We start from the raw sequence: 10,254 nt of genomic DNA on the forward strand, positions 1-10,254 counted from the left end.
TTCCTTTCAAGTCTCTTTATTGTTGTTCTAGTGAGATTTTGGGGAAAAGCGCAATTAGACGTGTGTTTCAGCTGACACTTTAACTACCAAACCTCAAATATTCCTCTTCTGGAAGTCCCCCCGCCACTTCCTGAGAGTGGAGTTTCTCACCACCCTCTCTTCTCAAATACCAATTTCCCTCTATGTTGCTTGGATACCTCCAACCCAACACCCTCATCTACTTCATTTTTGTCTTCCTTGCCGTGACCCCGTAGCCCCATCTGAGGCCTGCACACAGGAGAGACAAAGATGGCATGAGCTGGAAGATCCAGAGGACACATCTGCCCTGGGGACAGAGACAGCAGGGCCTGGAGCTGCTACCCAGCTAGGGAAGGACTGGGCCCTGGGGGAGGCCTTCCATGCCCTGGCCCACATCTTGCCCAGGCAGACTCAAAAACAGATAATCCCAACGTCCTGTGGTCAGTGCCAGCATATGGAAGGTACAGGGCAGAGTGGGAGCCCAGAGAAGGTGTTGGAGGACAGGGGAGATTCAGGAGGTGCCCGGACTGAGCTGAGTCTTGAAGAATGAGCGGCTCTTCACCAGGTAGAGGAAGGGAGGGAAAGGGTGGGTGTTTCAGGTAGACCCACTGCTGGCCCATATGGTACTGCTGGTAATTAGACAAAGGTGTTCCCTCTGGGCACCAAGCTGGCTCTGAGCCCCAACACAGCCTCTCGGTCAGCACAGCCGCAGATAGCAGAAGCAAGGCCTGCACGTGCAGAAGCTCGGGGTGGTCTGTGGCGGGGAGAAGAATGATACCCCAGACATGTCCAGTTCCCAATCCCTGGAACCTGTGAATATGCTTTGCAGGAGTGATGAAGTTAAGGACCTTGACACTGAGAGCTTATCCTGGGTTATCTGGGTGGGTCCTTGTAAGGGGTGAGGCAGTGAGAGAAGTCAGAGTCAAGGCGAGAAGATGTGACGACGAGAGTGGAGGTCAGAAAGAGATGCATGGGAGGATGCTGCACTGTGCCTTTGAACACAGAGGAGGGGCCCTGAATCAAGGAATCAGATGTCTCTTTGAAGCTGGACAAGGCAAGAGAATGGACTCCTTCCTGGAGCTTCCAGAAGGAATGCAGCCCTGCTGGCACCATGGTTTTAGCCTTTTAAGACTCATTTTTGGACTTCTGACCTCCAGAACTGTAAGATAATAAATCTTATTTTGAGCCCCTAAATCTGCAGTCGTTTGTTGCAGCAACAACAGGAATGAATACACAAGCCCTGGTGCTCTCAGGGAAGGGCTGTGGTCCGATGTGCCCGGGGCCTGGAGTGTGGTGGGTGTGGAACAGGACGCATGAGGCTGGACAGGCAGGCAGTGACCACACAGGGCTTTCCAAGCCACAGCAAAGGATGTGCCCCGGTCTGGAGGCAGCACAACTGAGACGGGAGCAGGGCAGCATTGCAGGAGCATCCCTGCTGTGGCCTGCTGGCAAGTGGCTGGAGGCACAGTGACATGGGAGGCTGCTGCCAGTGCAGGGGACAGTGACATGGCCCTCACCTGCCTAGCGGCAGTGCAGGGAAGCATGGCCTGGAGACCTGAGATGCAGCAGAGGGCAAATTCCTCTTCTCCCTACCCTCTCTCCTTTCCTGCCTCACCCAGCCGTGGCGTCAAAGGCTCCAAAGGGCCACCTGAGATAAGGTAATGACTTTAGAGGAATAGTAGATTCTGGGGAGCATTCCCAAGGGCTCAGTTGGGAAAGGATAATTGGCTTCCTGTGTGTGCACGGAAAACACGTGTGCACACACACCCAGGGGTTCTAGCACGCCCATGGCCTTTCTCCTCCTCGGCCTTCTCCTCACAGGGCTGGGGAGAGGCTGCTCATTCACCCATGGCAGTCACAGGAGCCCCAAGTGTGACCTTGGGGGCATGTCTGATGCCAGGCCTCCAACAGTGACCCCCCTTTTGGGGCAACCAGGCTGAGGAGGAAGGGGGTGAGTCCCAGAGCTCTGAGCTGTGGGTGGGGATGTGCTGGGCATGCAGCCAACCGATGCCTCAGTCACACCCGTGATCACAGCTGAGGTGAAACTCTGAGCACTTCAGCGGAAAGATCAAGATAAATCAAACTCATCACAGGCCACTGGCCCTGTCGTGCGCATACCTTGTACCCTCCGCTCAACCTCCAGCAGCTGCGAGCCACCTCTCTAAATGCCTCCTGTTTCCTCACCTTTCTCCGCCTGGTCTGAGCACCTCCTCTGCCTTCTGGTCGGCCTGGTTACCTACTCCTGATGCTCTAGGTCTCCCATCCATGGACATTTGTCCCGCTGGGACAGGCAGAGGACCAGCACACAGGCCCTGGAGCTAGTCACCCCTGCGGCGAGTCCGGCTCTGCCGCTCATCAGCCATGTAAGTGAGTCAGGGCGCTTCTGGAAGCGAGAAGCCTGGGGACAAAAAGTTCCGCGCATGATGGCTTAAGCAAAAATGACATATATTAATATATTGGACCACAAACCCAAACAACCCCAGGCCGGACTTCAGGCAAGGCTTTATATGCAGGACTCCAACACCAGAACCTGGGCCAGGTTTCCTGCCCTCCATTTTCTGGCCCCGTTGCCCTGGTGCAAACTCCATTCTCCAATACACTCTGGCCAGTCATCCCCAGCATGGCTGCAAGTGGCCCCTGGACCATGTGCTCCCCTGTCCAATTGTATATTCACATTCACATTTATATAAAACTTAAATATAAGGCTGGGCATAGTGGCCCACACCTGTAATCCTAGCACTTTGGGAGGCCGAGGCAGGAGGGTTTCTTGAGGCCAGGAGTTCAAGACCTGCCTGAGCAACATAATGAGACCCCGTCTGTACAAAGAATTAAAAAGAATTATTGAGGCGTGGTGGTGCGCGCCTGTAATTCGAGCTACTTGGTAGGCTAAGGCAGGAGGATCACTTGAACCTAGGAGTTTGAGGTTGCAGTGAGCTATGATGATACCAATACACTCTAGCCTGGGCAACAGAGCGAGACCCTGTATCAAAAAAAACCCCAAGAGTCCACTTGCTCAAGGCTTCCTGGGCATTCCTCCAGGCCATGGTCCTCAAACTTAGCTCACCAAGTTTAAATTACTTTGCAAAATCTGGCTTCTTTTTTGTTGACAAAACAAATTATCTTCAAAGGAACAATAATATTAATCAAGCTAGCAACTCATTTAAAAAAACCCCAAACTTAATATAAATAAATTTAAATAAATTATATGAATATATAAAATATGAAATACTTTTTATAAAATATATAACAAATTATATTAAATAAATTTAAATTTATATAAATATTAAATATTTTAATATGTTAAACTTATATTTATATTTAAAAGATAAAAGAGGGGAAAAGAGCATTTTAAAATGAAGTACCATCTTCTCCCTCCTTCTCCTCTGACTGCCTGGGTCTTTTGGCCACAGCAGGAGGCTCTGCTGGTAGCAGATGGGAGGGGAAGCTTTCAAAGCTTAGTGATCTTAGCCATGTACTTTTAACAACTAAACGTTAGGTGCAGGGCAGTTAAAATGTAAAATACACCTATCCTTGATCCAACAATTCCACTTCTATGCGTTTATCCTATAAATATGAGATACTTGTTTAAAATAATGTATGCACAAAATTATTCATTGTGGCATTATTTGTAGTAGTGAACAATCAGAAAAAGCATAAATATCCATCAATGGGCTATTGGTTAAACAAATTACAGGACATTCCTATAATGGAATATATGATACTTTGCAGTCATAGTGTCATTAACCAAGAATGAAGTATTTCTACAGTGATACTGAATGAGCTCCAAGATATATTTTAAAAACCCAGAATATTGTACAATGATTTACGTAAAAAGCATGTGTGTGCATGTGTGTGTGCATGTATGTGCATGCAAACTTGTAGCACGCATAAAATATAATATGTCTAGAAGGCAGAAGATGTGGGGAAAGGTGTGCTCTTCTGGGAATGATCACAGGGTGACACTAGCACCCTTTGAATTCTGTGTAACTTGTCTACATTCACCTATTCTAAAATAATAATTTATTCTTTTAAAGCACTTCAAAGTAATGAAAACACAAATGAATAAATGAAAAAAATGCAATGCTCAGACCAGGGTCTGGTTTATGATGATCACTAATGACTTTTATCTGTGGCCCCCTCCCCAAGGCTGACTCAGCACGTCCCTGTGCACACCTGTGTGCGAGCAATTACATTATTGTGTCATAATTGCCTGTTTCCACGTCTGCCTGTCCAACCAGACCAAATACATCTCCAGCGCAGGGACCTTACTTTTTAGCTTTATGTTCTCTACTCTGTGCCCTAGAGTAGGTTGTTGAGTGAATGAATTGAGTAAGTTCACTAACGAATGTATTGAGGGGAAGGATGAAGCCTTAGTCCCTGCTTTCTAGAAGCTCATGGCCCAGTAGTGGGACAAGAGTCACACAAGAAACATTTGAGTGAGTGCAGGCAGCATGTGACAATGGCCCTGTGACCCTGCAGATCTGGAGGAAAGAGAAGGAAAGGTTCTCCAGAGCAGAGAAGTGACTACAATCAAAGGGTGGTGTTCAGGCCAATAGATGGGGGTCAGGACAGGCAGAGCGTGGGGGCTGTAGCAGTGGGGCCACGTCTGCTGGGGTGGGAAATACAGGGGAGCCCAGACTTGGTCTTAATGGCAGAGCTTCCTCCATGAGTCAGACTGGGGTGGGTTAACCGTTCTGCTCTACCACAAGCTTCAGTCTCAGAGCCCTACAAGGGCATCTGAGTGACACCTGAGCCTAACCAGCTGCAGCTTTGGGTCAGTGCTCAGAGATGGAGCTGGGGGGCCAGTCAGTGCCACAGCCCCCTCCCGCCTCAGTCTCCAGCCCTGTGGTAACTGGGTTTTTTGGGTTTCTAGAATATCAGGCCTAGGATCTGACAGGAGGTATATACCCCTTTTTATACTTATCCTAAAAGTGGCCTGCCATCTTGATTATTAACCAAGATCTGATTTAACTGTGCCAGGTCTTCGGGGCTGGCAGGAAGATGGCACAAGGCTCAGGAAGACCAGCTGGTCTTGTTCTTATTATCTACTCTTGCATAACAAACCACTCCAAAACTCAGTGGCTTTATAGCAACCACCATTTTACCCTCTCTCGTGGTTCTGTGGGTTGACTGGGATCAGCTGGGTGGCTCTTCTGCTGGTCTTGTCCCAGAGACTCTCATGCAGTTGCATTCAGATAAAGCCTGGGGCTGGAGTCATCTGGAGGCTCAGCCAAGATGCTTGGTCAGCTGGGTTTCTCTTCCTCTCCATGTGTCTCTTCAGCAGGGTGCCAGGCATCTTATGTGCTGACTCAGGGCTCTCAAAAGTGAAAGAAAGAGGAAGTAGAAGTGGCCATTCCTCTTAAAGGCTAAACTTGAAACTGGCATGGTATCACTTTTGGCACATTCTGTTGGACAGTGTGTGTCACAGGCTAGCCTGGTGTGGGAGGGGACTACGTCACAGCATGAGTGCTGGAGGTGAGCTTCACTGGGGCCCATCTTTGGAGGTCAACTATTTAATATCAACCACTGCAGAGTGGCAGCGGTGGCAGCTGAGGTACCAAGGAGAGAAGTGATCATTGCTCACTGACAGATCCAGGTCTCAAGGTCCTCTTAGCTGGGCTAAGGGGGTTCTGGTGCTAATCTGGGCTCTCCCTAGCACAGTAGGAGCCAAGTCCCTGCAGATCTCCTTATATACCGTACTTCTCCCACCCACACCCCTACACACTTTGCCTGTGCTCAGGGCTTTGGCCCTATAGCCCTCTGAACGGATGCCTCTTGACTGGCCATGTTAACACACAGAATGAAAAAAGCTCTCAGCTTGGTGGTGGGCGTCTGGCCATTGCAGGAGAAACTACAGTCTCATAAATCTCACCACCTCCTGGGCTGCCCCACTTGCATGTCCCAAAGGCACCTCAAAGTTAGTACGTCAAGAACTAACCCCGACCTCTCACCTCACCCCCATACTCTCCTGAGTGAGGCTTTACTCAGGCTCTCCAAGGTCATTTGTCCTCCTAGAAGAGATGGCTCGAGGGACTTCAAAGAGATTCTCTAGTCTCTATTGTAGTAGAGCAGAAAAATCAAGTTTAATGTCTACAGGTGCTTTTGTGCTATAGTGAACTGCAGACAATAACCATGCCTGGTGCAAGATTATCTCCTGAGAAGCCAACTGGGTAAATTATGTGGAAGCATGAAAAAATGTGGAGCACTATACCCAAGGGAGGCAATGTTATTTAAGGAAGGGTATTTGATCTCTGCTGATTTATCTGTCTAGTACCTACTCCCCACTTCTTCTTTTTCTTTCTTTCTTTTTTCTTTTTTAGAGACAGGATCTCACTCTGTCACCCAGGCTGGAGTGCAGTGGTGTGATCATAACTTACTGCAGCCTCAAATTCCAGGGCTCAAATGATCCTCCTGCTTCAGCCTCTTAAGTGGCTGGGACTATAGACATGCACTGTCATGCCCAGCTAATTTTTCCTATTCTTTGTAGAGATGAGGTCTTGCTGTATTGCCCAGGCTGGTCTCAAACTCTTGGCCTCCTGCAATCCTTCTGCCTCAGCCTCCCAAAGTGCTGAGATTACAGGCATGAGCCACCCTACCTGGCTCACATTTCTTCTGATAATAGAGCTCTTTCCCTTGGAAACCCATTCCATGTGGTTTGGATGAGGCTAAGCTGCTAGAGATGTAGGTACATGCCTCAGGTCTAGCCAATCAAAGAACTCCATATCTCCCACCATACAGATTGGTTCAGAAATGGGCATGTGATCTCAGGCTAGGCCAATCAGAGTTCTCTAAGACTTTTTGGCAGAGCTCTCAGGAAAGACAGTTTCTTTCCACTTGACTTGCTGAAATCAGTCTAGCCTCCCATCTGGTGACAACCCAGTTGGGAACTCTACCTGGAGAGACAGACAGAATCTTGTTGACATTATTCTAACCTCTGGATCCAACACTGCCTGAAGCCAGACCAACCCTGACTTTTCAGTTCCATGAGCCAATACATTATCTTTTTTGTAGCCTGAAGAGCTTAATCAATTTGGTGTCTTAAAAAAAAAAAATCTCCTTCCTCTTCATTTTCACCATTCTATGACTGTCTTCAAGATCCAACTCAAATTCTCTTCTTCCAGGAAGCTTGCTCGAATCACCCCATCATGCAGCATGCGTAGTTCAGATTACATTACCTTGTACTGGTTTGTCTGTAATATAAATTTGGGGGGGTAGTTTTTGAAACCAACGTGGTCCTTCCAAGTAGCATGGGAGATTCTGGGGGCAGGAGGGCACAGTGCTAGCTGTGAGGACCTGCACACTGGGTTCCCCGCCTGAGGTGGAGTGGATGAGCGTGAGGTCACGAGGGTAGGTGTGGGCGTGTGCATGAGACCAGAGCAGAGGCGACATGCACAGCTGTGTGTGTGGTGAGTGAGTGAGGGGTGAGTGAGCAGAAAGACAGGCTCTTCAGGCAGCAGAACCAGTTCAGGGACAAGTCCCAGCAGGGCTGGCAGGAGCCCAGAGCCCAGGCGTGTATGTGGCAGAGGGACCCAGCAGTGCTCTCTGCATTGAATGGCGGGGTCTCATGGTGTGGGCTTGTGCCGGGGCTTCCTTTGCCTCCATAGTTCAGCTTTGTCTCTTCAACCACAGAGGCCTGGGCCTTTACATTTTCTGCCTCGCTGGCACCTGCACAGGCCCTGGCCTGCTGTCAGGGCCCAGTGGTTAGTGCTGAAGGACTAAACAGAGGAATGAATGATGCGGATGCAGACCATGGCCCCGGCAGAGTCCCCTCCCCTCCAAGCAGCCCTGGAGGGAGTAGACAGCCCTTCTCCCTCAGGCAGGCTAGATGGGTTGTAAGTGCTGATTTCTGAACCTATTCTTGTGCTCTCACTCCCGCTGGCTCTGTGCATTCAAGTGTCCCTGCCTGGGGCACTACCCTGTCCCTGCCCTGTTCCTGTCTCCTCCTCCTTTAGGTATCAACTTGGACACAGCCTCCTCGGGAAGCCTTGCCCTGCACACGCTGAGCAGCCTCCCCTCGCAGGCGCCTGCCCCTGTCCTGCGGTGGAGTCTTATCGAGCTGCGCACTACGGTGCCAATTTGTCTCCATTACTTATCTAGGCTGGGGGCCCCCAGGGCAGAGACCACATCAGATTCTGTTTGGGTTTTATCCTCACTGCCTCGTCTCCCTTTGCTCATTTTTTCAACAGCGCTTTATTGAGCACCCGCTAAGTGCCATGCATGCTCTCGGTGCCAGAGATATGGCAGGGAACGTGACAGACAAGTTCCTGCTCTCATGAAGCTTCCAGCTTAGCGGGGGCAGGGGGAGAAACAAGCAAGTAAACACATACTCAGAACAGATCATTTGGATGATAAGTGCTGTAAACAAAACAAGTCAGGGTGATGCAGCCAAGAGAGCCCGAGGGGTCTGAGAATACCTCCTCATTAAGAGGTGACGTTTGAGCTGAGATGTACAAAACTCCAGGTGAGAATGTTCCAAGCAGAGGGAAGAGCTGGAGAGCTCCCCCTAGGGTGGCACTATTTTCCACTTCCCAAGTGTGAACAAGAGATGAAGGCTGATGTAGGGGCAGAGTGGGGGAAGTTGAGGTCAGAGAGGCAGGCGCCACGTACATACGGAGTTCCAGGCCACCACCAGGCGTTTAGGATTTATTCAAATAGCAGTAGAAAGTGACACGATCTTATATAGAATTTAAAAAGTTCATCCTGGCTGCTGTGGGTAGAATGGATTGTAGGAGACAAGACGGGATGATGGAGAGGCCTTAGCAGCCATGTGGATGTGAAAGGCGATGGCTCAGACCAAGGTGGCAGTGACAGAGATGGAAATAAAGGAGGGATTTGGGACATTTGGGTTGAGTTTACGGAACTTGGCGATGGCTCTTAGGTGGCTCGGAGGAGGGGACTCTAACACGCTTTCTAGTCTTGAGAGGCAGTGCGTGCTGGTGCCAGCTATCAGGACAGGAAAGACCAGGTTGGGGTGGGGACAGAATCGAAAGGTCTGTTTTATCTGGGTTGCTTTGGAAATGCCTGGTAGATACCCAAATGGAGACGACAGGTAGAGGTGCGCCTGTAGCTCAGCAGAGGTCCGAGCTGAGGGTGCAGTGGGGGAGACAGCAGGCGGTGGTTTCTGCCTGGGGAGATCACCCAGGTGGAGAGCGTCTAGGGGATGGGAGAAAGCCTCCAACCAAGCCAGACACTCACTAGGACATTCAGAGGTCAATGGAGACCAACAGGGGAGCCTGAGACATGGGCAGAGAGAGGGAGAAGGAGAAGCAGGGAGGCCGTTTTCCCTCCAACCAGGAGAACCTGTCAGTGAAGAGACAGCCAGCCACCCAAATGCCGCTGCGGGTCCAGCACGTTGACAAAGAGGTGACCACTGGCTTCAGCAACATGAACGTCGTTGGGGACCTTGGCCAGAGCAGTTTCAGTGGAGTGGTGGCGATGGAAGGCCAGCGGGGCAGGCATGGGAGCGGGAGTGAAGGGTGGGAGCGGCTGCACTGGCAGCGTCGCGGGGGAGAGCAGGAAGCGGCGCAGTAGCTGCCGAGGGAACGGCCTTGCGGGGAGGGGTGCTGTGGTTTTCATTTTTGTTTTTAAAGCGGTGTGTGTATGCTGATGGGAACGATCCCATCGAGCGGGGGAATGATGATGAAGGAGGGAGGATAGTAAGGCAATTGTGGGGGAAAGACCCCATGGAAGCCGGAGGGCGGGGACCCAGAGCACAGAGACAGGGTCCGCTCTAGATGGGACCTGGGACCGCGGGCTGGCAGTGGGGCACAGAAGCAGATAGGCAGGGGGTTTTGGTGGTGGGAACAGGAAGGAATTCCTCCAATCTCTTCTATTTTCTCAGTGTAACTGAGACAGCAGCATTAGAGGAGAAGGAAGGAGGTAGAGAGAACGTTCCAGGGAGTTTGGGAGAAGGCAACGTGGAAGTGAGCTGGGCCGGCACGGTGTGTGCTTCTCTCGAGCCACACTCAGCACACGGTGCGGGCAGAGTGGAGGCAGAGCGTTAAGATACGTGGCCCTGGGCAGCCCAGACCTTGGGCCCGACCAAGAGCCTGAGCCTGTCCTGTGGAAACATGGGGCTCAGACTCAGGCTGGGGAGTCCCCGCTTTCCGGGCAGGCTCCAGGCCTCAGCACAGCTGCCGGTCGAGGCTGGTCTTGGACTCACCGACGGAGATGTCTGTGCCACCCCACCAGCCCCTGGTGCGTTCAGCACTCCGGGAACAGCAGCCCTGTCAGTGG

Source organism: Propithecus coquereli, unplaced genomic scaffold (assembly GCF_000956105.1).
Source record: "Propithecus coquereli isolate 6110/MARCELLA unplaced genomic scaffold, Pcoq_1.0 Scaffold41, whole genome shotgun sequence".
NCBI lineage: Eukaryota > Metazoa > Chordata > Mammalia > Primates > Indriidae > Propithecus > Propithecus coquereli.